General features: G+C 45.9%; 1 protein-coding gene and 1 long non-coding RNA gene across 2 annotated transcripts in view; both read left to right on the forward strand.

The window, feature by feature from the left end:
* Positions 1-12,338, forward strand: part of PARVA (parvin alpha) — a 112,651-nt gene that overhangs the window by 34,643 nt on the left and 65,670 nt on the right. The gene's annotated exons all lie outside the window — the stretch shown is intronic.
* LOC132248700 (uncharacterized) lies at positions 2,498-6,464 on the forward strand. Its single transcript, XR_009460042.1, has 3 exons — positions 2,498-5,240; positions 5,710-5,779; positions 6,358-6,464. It is a non-coding gene; the product is annotated as an uncharacterized LOC132248700 (long non-coding RNA).

Below are 12,338 nucleotides of genomic sequence, written 5' to 3' on the forward strand. Positions count from 1 at the left end.
GTTTCCATCTTTGGGGATTTCTTTTTACAGAAACCTACCACTCATTTTTGTAACATCTATCTCCATGAAAGGACAGGAATAAATAAATAATCTGCTTTTACCTTCACACTTTCTTCTGAAAGGACGCAGGTCATTTATTTCAAGGCATGTGTGAAGATTGTGATATAATTACTGAAATACAAAGCATCAGAAATAAAAAAGAAGAATGATTTATGTATAGGAAGAGAAATAAGTCTGTATGATTCCCATTTGTAATAAACTTCTGAATGCAAGTGACTGTTCATGCAACAAATGTCTTTACTAGTGTACTGTGTGAACTTCAATCTTCATAATAGTTAAAGAGAAAATAGATTTTTCATATTAACCAATAGGTTTTAGATCCCTTAGTGCTGCTTATTTTAGCTGGATGTATAGAGGTGGTTCCATGACCTTATGGAGAGTGCTTTGTATTGCTGTAGATGTGAGAGGTTTGAGAAACCTTGGACAGTTTCAGTTTGTGAGCCTTGTGTGAAGGTGATAATCTCAGCTACCAGGGGAGGGACAGAAGAAGGAATGGCTCATGCACTTGTATTCCTTCACCAGCTGATCCTTGAGCAGAATGAAGTTTTTAAAGAATTAACTTCCTGTTTTATTTCAGAACTATTACCCAAGCTACTTTGATACCAGGATTAGGGCTTCTTGTGACATTTTAAAGTTGGTCAATAACTGCATATACAAAAGAGTACACCCTTGATACCTACAGGATTATACAAGGAGCAGGGCAGAGGGGGGGGAAGCAATGCAACGTCGATCCCGCAATCCCTACCACTGCCATCCTTGGTGACCTGCTCAGACCTCTGTGGTACATGCAGTGTGTTTGTGTAAACTGTTCCCATGTGTGGAGTCTGTGCCACTCTGGCCCTCTGCACAGCAAACCTAGAGCTCTTCAACCATTTCTGGCTTGGGTATGAGTGCAAGCTTGAAGCTCTAAGCAAATCATGTGTACAGTACAGTATGTGGTTTGAACACAGAAATTTGCATCCCTGTCTACAAACCTGGTCTATAACCTCAAGTTCTGTTCAAAACCTCCTCAGAAATTTCATCAACAGAGTCTACTTGAGAGAGTAAATGGATCAGTAGATCTCTAAATTGCTCTAGCCTAGCCCACTGTGGCCTGCATCAGCATGTTTCAGATGCAGTTAGAGCAGGGCCTTACTTGGTGCTCTGCTCCACCGGCAGATCTGGAAACTGAATTGAGCCAACTAGTTATTTTTCAACAGAAATGTGGTAGGCCAGTGGAGGCCAACATTTTTATTGGGTGTACCACAAATTAGTCCTGCACCCTTTCCAAGTGCCACTCCAATCCCCTTCCTTTGCCCAGTCCCCTGCTCTGCTTTCTGCTTCTTGTCCTGGGCTCCCTGCCTGATTTTCTGCTCTTTTCCTTCCTGCCCCGTCTCCAGCTGTGCTACCGGTCTCCTCCCTGATTTGTCACATGCCATGCATTGAGGCTGCCCATGCCACTTGTGGCACTTGTGTTGTAGATATTCCTCATAATAATCAGGGGCACTTAATGGAGAGCAGTAATTATGGCAGTCTTCTGAAATATTTTTACATGAGGAAATAACCAGGTCTGTCTCTAAAGCAAGAGAGACATCTCATAGGTTTACAGCTTGGTTTAGGTTGGTTGTTATCCTTCTAGTATTTTAGTAGCGCTGCTTAGTAGTGGAACATGGATATCAAACCCCTTTTACTCATCATATGAAATTGTACTTTACAGAGAGAGAGAGAAACTTATTCACTGATAGTCAGCTTCAACTTGTTACTAACAATTGTATTAATATATAACATTCTCTTGTGCCCTACAGCACCTAATTAAGAGTATCAGACTATGGTTTAATTTTTTTTCAACTTTCACTTTAAAAAAGCCTTTTAAAAACAGTTTTTGCCTCTGGCTTCAGATGGTTCGAGGTTATTTGATAATGAGGAATACGTATTCTCCAATTTACAGGGTTTGGGGGGGCAGCTTTATTGACAGGTTTCCACAGATTCACCCTGCACCATCCCCAAGTGCCTCTCTGGCCCTTATCCTTGCTCGATCTGCTGTTGAGCTATCTGATTCCTGCTCTGTGCTCCCTGACAAAGCTGCAGCTCTAATTTCTGCTTCTTACCCTGTGCTCCCTGCCTGATCGAATTCCCTGCTGCCATCATGCTGCCTGTCCCCTCCTCAATCTGCTGTGCGCCATGCCACATACACAGGCTGCCTATGCCACTTGTGGCACCTATGCTGCAGGTTGGTCTCTGTTGATATATGGCAGAGTTGATTAACCTTTGGCCCATGAGCCAAATGCACTTACAACGCCATGGTATCTGGCTCATGGGAGTTTCCATGGGTTGGGAAACTTGGTGGTGGGGAAGCAGTGGCAATTAATATGGCCATGCTTTCCTGCTGCAAAATTCCCAAGCTCTGTGCAGCTGCGTCAGGGCCTAGCTATGCCCCCTCCTGCCTCCTCCTCCCCCCCCCCCCAAGCTGGGTTGGAGCTAAGTCATTCCCTCCCCACTGTGGGGCTGAGTTGGGACTACATCAGGCTCCCTTCCCCCTCTGTATGGTTGGATGGGCTCTGCTGTGACTGTCCTGGGTGCCAGATTGGGACCACCAACTGGATCCAGCCCATGGATAGCTGGGCACAGCCCATCCAGCCTGCCAGCCAAAAAGGTTGAGCACCACTGGTTTAGGGCATCACACTAGGAATAAGGACCTGAGGTTTACTTTTGGCTTTGTGACTATGGGCACCTATACACAAGCGTGGAGGCTGCTCTGACGCATTGGAATCCCAGTGCTTTGGAGCAGACTCGATCAAGTAATAACCCTAAGAAACAGCATTAGCATGTAGGAGGATTTAAAGTTAGAGTAGTGGTCAACCACATTTGGCCTGCTGGCTGGATGCAGCCTACAGAGCCAGAGGGCTTTGCCTATGCCCATGCCAGAGCTGGGGCTAGGCAAATGGAAGCTGTGTCTGCATCACCACCATTTCTCGCCACCCTCTGCTCTGCTCCTTGGCTGCAGTGCAGGAACAGCATCCAGCTGGTGGGGAACTGACCTGGGGCTTCCCACTGTGCCTGCACTGCAGCTGGGGGGTAGAAAGAAGCAGCTTCAGCATCCAGCTGCCCAGCCCTAATTCAGTCCCTCCCCAGCTGGAAGTTGTGCCCGTATTGCAGCTGGGGAGTAGGGGATGGGGAGAAGTGAGAGTGGCACAGGCACAGCTCCCAACTGTCCCCTACCCTTGGCCCAGTTCAGTTTCCCACTGGCTGAAAGCTGTATTTGCACCCTGACCAACGAGCAATGTTGGGGCTAGGAGGAGTGGTAGTGCCTGGCCCTGGTGTGGGTGCTGGCAAATCCCCCTGCTGCTGAGACATCAGCAGAGCCACTCAGCCTGCATCAGATTGGGGCTGGGTTGTTCCAGCCTGCGGCTTGAAAAGGTTCCTGGCCCCTATATCATTTAAAGCTCTGCAGACTGCTTTTAGAGCACACCCTCTGATCATTCAGCATGTGTTTGCATTATTATTCTAGTGGCATGTTCTTAATTAAAATATAGAGGTTGATAGCAAAGTTGATACCACTGTCAATGAGTTTTCCATTTTAGAGAATGAAGCCAGATTAGAAAAATAGGCCATGGAGTTTTTAAAAACAATTATTTTTATCCAAGGTCTAGAATGACCCTTTGCCATATGAATGATGATATCACACCATAATATGGGAGACTTTGGTAAGAGAATCTTTGTTGACTGGAAGTGGAACTTTCTACTTGCTAAAATCAATATTAGTTTAAGGGTAGGGCTCCAGATTAGTTGCAAAAAGTTATTGCTGTGTTATTTAGAAAGGCAAATAGTACATCTTAGAACAACACTGAAAAAGCTCATCCCTATAAGTTTTCTGACACACAGAAGGAATTTTTTTGAGTGATCTAAAATCATTGTTTTGTGAAATACTATTGTTTATGCTTGCAAAGCTCTTACATTTGGCTGGTTGCATAAATAGTTGTACAGCTGGTGCTCTGCAGCAATACTTAATTGTTTCAGTGTGACCAAATTAAGTTTTATATGTGAATCCTAACTTTAACCCTGGTAATCAGAAAACACTCTGACATATCTTACTCACTATAATTCTTGTTTTGTTCTGGTGTTTTTATAGAGTTGTCTGTCCCCCCCTCCCCACATGAGTCATGGGCATAGTGTGATTTCTGAAGGGGAAAAGAAAACAACACTACCTCCCAGAAACAATTTATGTTAAATTCCTGCTTCCCCAAACTTATGGCAATGCATATTCCAGTGGACTTTTATATAATGGCTTAAACAAAAATGAGATCCAGATCGTAATAGCCTCAAAGAAGGAGTTTATCAACACATGCTGCAAGGAGTGGGTGGAAGAATTTGTTGGAGTAGAAGATTTGGTAATGTGTGCACCCTACCTAGAAATCAGATATGGTGATGCTTCTGTTTAAAGTGGTGACACAGAATTAGAGCCAGAAACTGATGAATGTGAAAACCCCCCTTTTGTGTTGTTTATCCTCCGAAAAAAAAAAATTCCAGCTCTGCTTTAACTCTTTTTTTGCTTAATTTCTTCTCCTTCCAGGAACATTAAGTTGTTGGAACCATGTTTTTTTTCGATACAGTCAACAACTGGAGGAAAAAAATTGTAAGAACCCAAACCTATCTTATGTTACAGTCTGGCCACATGGAGTTCCAAGGCGCAACTAAGAGCAATATTTAACCCACTCCATGCACAGTTATTGTTGTCCCTATTTTAAGAAAGTGTCTTTTGGCTTTGGTATCTGTAGAAGGCAAATTTACGTACTTAACTGGCTACCAATTATAATATTGTTTGATACTTGCATGATTATGAACCTGTTCCAATGAAACCAATGGGAATATTGCCATTGGCTAAGGCAACACTGGGTCTTATATCTTCAACATTGTTTTATAGAATTTTAATTAATTCTGACAATACTTTTGTGATGTAAGTAGCATCCCCATTTTACAGATGACAAATGGATGCATGCAGACCAGATGTGTGACACCAAGTAAGGCCATAGTTGAACCAGCCCTTGAATTCATGTGTTCCTAGCTCTCAGTTTTGTGCTCTGTAAACTCAGTCATGTTGAATACCTAAAATGCTTCCTTCTCCCCTCCTCCTTCATTCTGTGCTTTCCCCCTTTTCTTGCAGGGCTATCCTCCTGGTGACTTCCACACCCATGTAATGAGAGGTATAAAGAACTGATGGATTTTGAAAGATAAGAAACATGTAGATACCAGTTGCTAAAAGCTACACTTGCTTTTGCTTTTCTTTTTATTTCCCTTTTCTAAAAGTTGCGAGACTGATCTGGCCCTTAGTTTTTAAGATGATTATGAGACAAAAAAAAGGTCTATAACCTGATAGACAGTGGCTTCTTACAGAAGATCCTAAGACCTTTTTGTAGAAAAATGGTAATGGTAATTGCTAGTCCTGGTTATAACATATGAAAAATAAAAACAGTAAAGAAAGGAGAATGAATTCCTTGTGCACTGGACCCTTTTGAGCTCTACTCTTAGGAGCTCTACTTTTACCAGTTTTAAAAATGAATTTTGAAAAGACAAAAATATACTACGTGGTTCCACACTCAAGGAGTTAAAAGTCTGGAGCTGCGCTTGATGAGCCAGATGGTCTTTAACAGTAACATTGTTCATATTGTTTAGATTATCCTGTTGCAAGTACAGTGCCTCGTTTACCTTTTATGGAAGAAAGTGTGGAAAATTGACCACAGATGTAAGTAACCAAGAATGATGGCTGAGGCAATTCTTACCAGGCCTCCCTCTCTAACATGCCTGATCCTGCAGATAAAAATAGAGAAATGTGAGGCAGCATGAGAAATAGCTAGTGTTACCTATTTACGTGTTTAATTTGAGCCCTATGAGCTACTAAAACCTTTATTTTCTTAAACCAGGGTTTCTTCATATTAAACTAGTTTCAGTTGTGCATCATGGGCAGCCTGAATGTATATTTTTATTCAGGTACTAAATAACATATCATCATTATATATTTTCCCATCCTGTTCCAAAAAAAAAAAAAAAGGAAAGGAAAGGAAAGGAGGACAAGCCAAATGCACTGACCTCAAGCACAATTTTATGATCCAAAATCTTCATGAGAAGATTGGTACCCATTTTGTGCTCTAATGAGAGAGAGCACACAATCTCTATTAATATTGATTTGATTGGTATCACAGCCAAGAGCTGTGCCAAATTAATTAGAACTAGTTTATTGTTGTCCCTCCATAATATTTTACTAAAGCTTGTGTTGAATCTTGAAAGTCAATTCCAGGTTGGAATAAAAGTTTTTTTCTTTAGACAGGTATCTCTGTTGTGCAGCGCGTGGACTTGGAAGACACAGTGCTTAAACAGAACAAAAGAAAATTGCTACAAATGAAAGCAATAAATCCCTGTTTTATAAAGTCCTTTTGTTTCCTATCACTTTTCTCTCCCTCCCTCATTTCCTGCCTCTTGTTAGGAACTGCTGTCAAACTGCATTTTCTTCTGGCAAGTGGTTCCCTTCGGAGCCCCATAGCTGACACCACAGCATTTGCATGCAGGTGCCACTGCAGTAGAAAGCAGACCCTCAGTCTGCATCTCCTCCTGCCTTAGGGGGAGACAGGGCCACATCCATCAACCTGTTCAACATAGGAATAGGCCCAGAGACTGAAAAACTCGATCACCAAGTTCAATAAACACATGGATATGTGAATGAGGAGAACAACAAGTTTCATTGCGGAGCAATAGGCTATCACTACAGTTCGTTTCGTACACGGAATGTGTTGGCTTGTGTCTTCATAGCTGCCATTTTATTTTCAGCCATAGCTTTCTTTGATCATATTGACAGCATAATACTCTCTCTTATTACACCTAGGCTTAAACAGAAGGTCGAAGAAGTGTTTTCTAGTTCTGTCTGCTTTTGAGTCTTTCTCAGATAACTTGTTAGGTTTGGTTACATCCATATAAATTCAATGACTTCCAGATGCATGGAGTATCTGAGGGCAGAATTTGGCTTTCAATCACTAATGCTATAAAATGGACAAAAACTTTTGATAATACTAATTGGTGCATTGGAAAAATCATATTTTACCCTGAAAGAATTTCAGGAAGTTGGCAATTAAACTGAAAGCTGTACAATATAAAGGTTTACTAACATAAAAAGAACAGAAGATAGCAATTTAGACTTTTTCGAAGAAAACAGATCTACTTTTAAGATAAAACATAGAATGATAAATATGAATGTATAATGGCACTAAGTAGTGAAATATACTATACTAATTTTTAACAGCTGGGTTAAAATTCCCAGAGGTCATAAGAAAAAAATATTGTGATGGGCCTTGAATGCTTACTGGCAGTAGTGTAACTTGGGATGGTTGAGCAGTGCAGACTCCTGTAGCAGTAATACCTGGGGTAAGCAGATGATGCTTCACTAGCATCAGCTGGGGACTTGGAATCTCTGGAGCACCTAAGACTCCCTCCTCTACCCATGCTCAGCACCCCCTCACCTCTGGCCCTCAGTGACACTGCCCCGCCATCCCTGCTCTTCAGCAGGGTTTTGCCTAGAGCACAAACTGCTATTTATGCCCCTGCTTACTGGACTTAGCATGTGGTTGTGCAAAAGTAAGCACCTGTGGTTTTTTAGAACCCTGAAGTTTTCAGAACTCTTCCTAATTAGAGGTCTGACAGTTAGGAAGACTCAGATCAACTAGTTCACCTGTACCACATCTTGCTTATATCACCTGCACCACACTTTCCTTAAGTTGACCAGTTGAAATGGGCATGGGCAGTTGTCAGGTGTGGAACAAAGACAAGTTAACTGAGAGAGAGGTGAGAGGTACACATGTAGGCTTTATGTATTGAACCACCATGTTGAGTTCAAAGCAATGCTCCTGGCAGCAATAGTTTTATACTGTGGTACCCCTCAGACCACAGGATGCACAATGCTCCCCCCTCCCCGGTCCACTCCTCCCTCCCCAGTCCACTCCTACCAGCACCTACCTCATCCCAGCACAGATTATTTGTCACCATTTTGAGAGTAACTTGCAGACAAACAGATTTCATGCTTTGGCTAGTAATTTTTCAGCAAAGCTGATACGTGCTCTTTTCTCTGCTTTTGTAAATTTTTTAAATTGTAGTCACAAAAATTGGGAATTAATCGAAAGTGGTAGGTGTTCTGGTACAGAGTTTTAAAGCATTGTTTTCCCAGGGTTAGCACAAAATTGTTATAGATCAAACTAGAAGCATGGGAGAAATTTTCTGTCACCTACCAATCCCTAAGTGTCTATAGATAGATGGCCTTTTGAATACATAAGAAGTATCATTCAAAATTAATAAACTAGAAAATTAAGAATAAAATCATCATTACCTGTAGGGGTGCACCGATAGAGATTTTGAGGGCTGATACTGATAGCTGATTTTTAAGGAGGCATATGGGCCAATACCGATCCAATTTCCAATACAGTTGCGTCCAGCTGGTAAGTCTGTTGGGTGGAGGGGGAGAGAAGGGGCGTGGGGGGGGGCAGATCAATGCCCCCCATAGTGAGGAAGGGAGTGGGACAGGGGCTGCAGCTGGGGCAGGTGCTGCCCAGCTACAGTGGGGTGTGGGGCAGAGCCACAGTTCATCCAGGGAATGTGGGGGAGAGCAGCTCTGATCACTACATGCACCCCAGGAGGAAAGGGGGGGGGGGGGGAATGTGCCTACAAGGCAGGGTGGACTGCAGCTGTGGACTGGGGCCAGGGCCACTCCGAGCTCTTCTCAGCAGAGGGGACTAGGCTATGCTGGGCTCGGGGCAGGCGGCAGTGGCACTAGGAGGAGGGCTATGGTGAAATTTGGGGTGGCTACAGCCCTCCCTCCCCCCCGTAGCCCTGCTTCCAGCACCACTGCTGCCCACCCTGAGTGCAGCACAACTCAGCCCCTGCCGGGAAGACCCTGTCATGGTCCCCGGTCTCAGCCCACAGCTGCAGCCTGCCCTGCTCCACCCTGCGCAGATCTGGGGGCATGCCTCCCAGGGTGCACACAGTGGCAGGAGCTACCCCTCCTCCCCATGCCCCCTGGACAAGCCTAGGCTCCATCTCGCATTCCCCCCACCCCAGCTGGGCAGTGCCTACCTCAGCCCTACTCCCCCGCTAACTATGGGGGGAGGGGTGTTGATCCGCGCCCACCCCAGCTCCTTTCCTTCCCCCTCCCCATCCACTACAACAGACTTACCAGCTGCTCACAGCTCTCCAAGCTGCTAGGCTGTGCTCCTTGCTGCCTGCATGCTGCGCTGCGGCTGTGCACACGCATGGGCATTTATCAGCCAAATTATTGGCCACATCAGGCTGATTTCTGATGCATTCAATTTTCCTTGTATTGGTGCCAGTCCGATATCAGACTGATGTATCGGTGCACCTCTAATTATCTGGAAAAAGACCAATTGGTAAGGGAGTACTGTAGTCAGTGCCTTCTAATGAGGTCACTGCTATGGTAAACTAGACTTTGACTGCATACTCATGTGCAAATGATCTGGAAGCATTCTCCCAGCTTTGTTCTCCTGGTAGAAAAATTTACCCAGAAGTGCCTGACCTTATTTGATGCTGAATCCTTGAAGAGCAGAGAACTTGCAGTGCTGATGCTGTGCAGTCGGGGGGCCCTTGTACGTACATCTTGGTGTGCTTTGTAGGCTCATTCAGTCTGCCTGGTGAAGATAGCAGTAGTGCGCCTGGCAGTCCTGATTGGCTGACCCAGACTGGATTGGCTGACCCAGGCTGCCTATCAGGCTGTGTTTCCCTGTTGCAGAATGTGGGGGTTGTGAAGGGGGCATTTTGCTCCCTGCTTGGCTGGAGCAGAAGAGTCCACCCTGTCTCCTGGGTGCAACTCTTCCAGGAGAAACTCAATGTCTGTACATGGTCTTAGATACTTGGTAGCATTTATGACACACCACAGGCTCAGAACCAAGTACCAAGGGCATAAAAGCCTCTAGGTCCTATAGATGTTAGTATCTGGTGAGTTCACTATCCATAGTCTTACCTACAGCTCTTTAAAAAAAAAAAGTTACTTAGCGTAGTAGAAAAGAAATAGTGACATTGTGATTGTTTAGTCACTTAGAATAGAGAATTAACCACTCCATAACTTTGGAATTTAGTGGCACCCCATTTAAAGACTGATTTCCTTCCTATAGTGCTTACCTTCTTGAACCCCACAGCACCACAGGATCTTATGGAGCGGTAGAGTGGACAGGGCGCCCCTGAGAACATGGCGAGGTGATATGGTAGGGGCTGCTTGACAAAGCAGATTGGGGAGCTTGGTAGTGGGTTGTTGGATCCCTGAAGGAAGCATCTGTTTCTGCAGGAGGCAGAAAGCGGTGTAAGTGGCTGCTGGTGCCAGGTGAAGGCAGCAGGGGCAGAATCTGCCTTGATCTTTCTGCTCTCTGGTTCCTCCTTGCCCTCATCTTTACATGAGCATTTTATGTTTTGTGTCAGGTAAATGTAACTCTTTTGCCAGGTCCTGCCCAGCTGTCAGACCCCTGTAGAAGGGCTGTGTTCAAATTTAGTGGTTTAACACCAAGCATAGTAAAAAAATTAAAAAAAATTTTAAAAAGTTAAAAAAAAAAAATTATTGCCAGTGAAAAGTTTGTAGTGAAAAAGAATTTCTTGGTTTGGCAAACCTGCTTGACTGCAGCAGTGGTTTTATACTGTGCTACCCCTATACCCTAATGCCTCAGACCACATCCTGCACAATGCTCCCCACTTCCCAGTCCACTCCTATGGACCCCAGTCCCCCATTCCAGCACAGGCCCCAAAAGACCCCAGCCCAGAAGGTTTTGAACCTTTTTTAATAAGTGTACCCCCAGTGGCTGGATGTGGAGTGGGGGTGGGGGGTGCACGACCAGACGCAGAGCAGCAGCAGTGCGGGGTGGTGGGTGGCGGCAGCGGCTGCCGCATGCAAGCTCTCTCCCCCTCCAACTCCTCCCTCCACGTCTGGCCAGCTGAGCAGCGCTTGTGCAGCCCGCAGAGGGGCACTGCTGCCCTTGTTCCCCCACCCCAGGCCATGCTCCTGGGAGACAGTGGCATGGGGTGGTGGGTGGCGGTGCTCCATCCCTGCCCACCCGTGCGTACCTCCTAGGGCTTTTCTAAGTACCCCAAGTGCCCTTTCTCTCAGACAACAGGTAAAGTTGCTCTGCTTTGTCCATCCTCCAATCAAGCTCCAGCTGCAGTGGCAGATTAAGATTTACTGGGCCCTGGGCAAACAGAAAATTAGAGGCCCCCGACCAGGCGAGGGCAGGTTCCTCCTGCACTTGCCAGAGGGCTGTGGCTGGGCCCGGCCGGCCTCTTCAGTGCATCCAGGGCAAATCAGGTGGTGCGAGCACTGCTGAGGTGAAGGTCCCAGCCTGGCCCTTCCTTCTGGTGGGTGTTGCACATCACAGAACGGGCTGGGGCAGGCCTGGGCTGGGTTGGCGGGATGGGCAGGGAAGGCACAAGCTCCACCCCTGGCTGCCCACCTACCCCTCTGCCAGCCTGAGCAGGGCAGGATGGGGCTGTCCCGCCCTGTCCCAGCAACTCTGGTGCTGCTGGCTGTCTGCAGATGGCAGGGAATGGGAGCAGGAGTGTGGCCACCCATGGGGGGGCCCCCTGGCATCAGATGGCCCTGGGAAGCTGCTGCCATCTGCACAGAGCCCCATGCCTGCCCCACAGCACCCTGGCCCAGCCAGAGGAGAGGAAGTGTGCACTGCCCACCCCAGTTGCCCGGGGCCAGGATGCCCGCTTGGGCTGTGCTGCCCCTGGCACCCCAGGGGGCCTATGATTAGCAGGGGCCTTGAGTCTTGTACTTCAGTCTGCCCCTGTCCAGCTCTCCAGTTTCTTTCCAAGAGGAAGCTTCACCAAGCAGCCAAAGCTTGATTGTTTTTACAGAAGGCTTACATTAATTTATGGATTTTATGGACAGGCTTTTTCAACCTGAATTTTTACTGACCATAAATTTATGGACAGTTGGCAAAATTCGCCGCCTGCCCACAGAAGAGCATGCTGTTCAGAGCACAGAGGCTGTTAGCACAAAGACTGCTGGAGGGCAGCTCAACTCATTTTCCTGCTCCCAGAGCTGGTGGGCCACAGGGAGTGGTGCCAGGATGCTGGAGCAGGCATAGGGTGCCCAGTGTGTGGAGGAGCCAGTTTTTACCTCCTCCCACAGGGGAGCACTGTGGTTGAGAATCACTGCTCTAGAGAATACTGTGAATAGACGGATAGAAAGGTAAAATCTGCTTTTTTCAGAATCTTCACAGTAAATATTGCTTAATTTAAATCTCTGTTCTGTGTCAAAATGC

Source organism: Alligator mississippiensis, chromosome 2, assembly GCF_030867095.1.
Source record: "Alligator mississippiensis isolate rAllMis1 chromosome 2, rAllMis1, whole genome shotgun sequence".
Lineage (NCBI taxonomy): Eukaryota > Metazoa > Chordata > Crocodylia > Alligatoridae > Alligator > Alligator mississippiensis.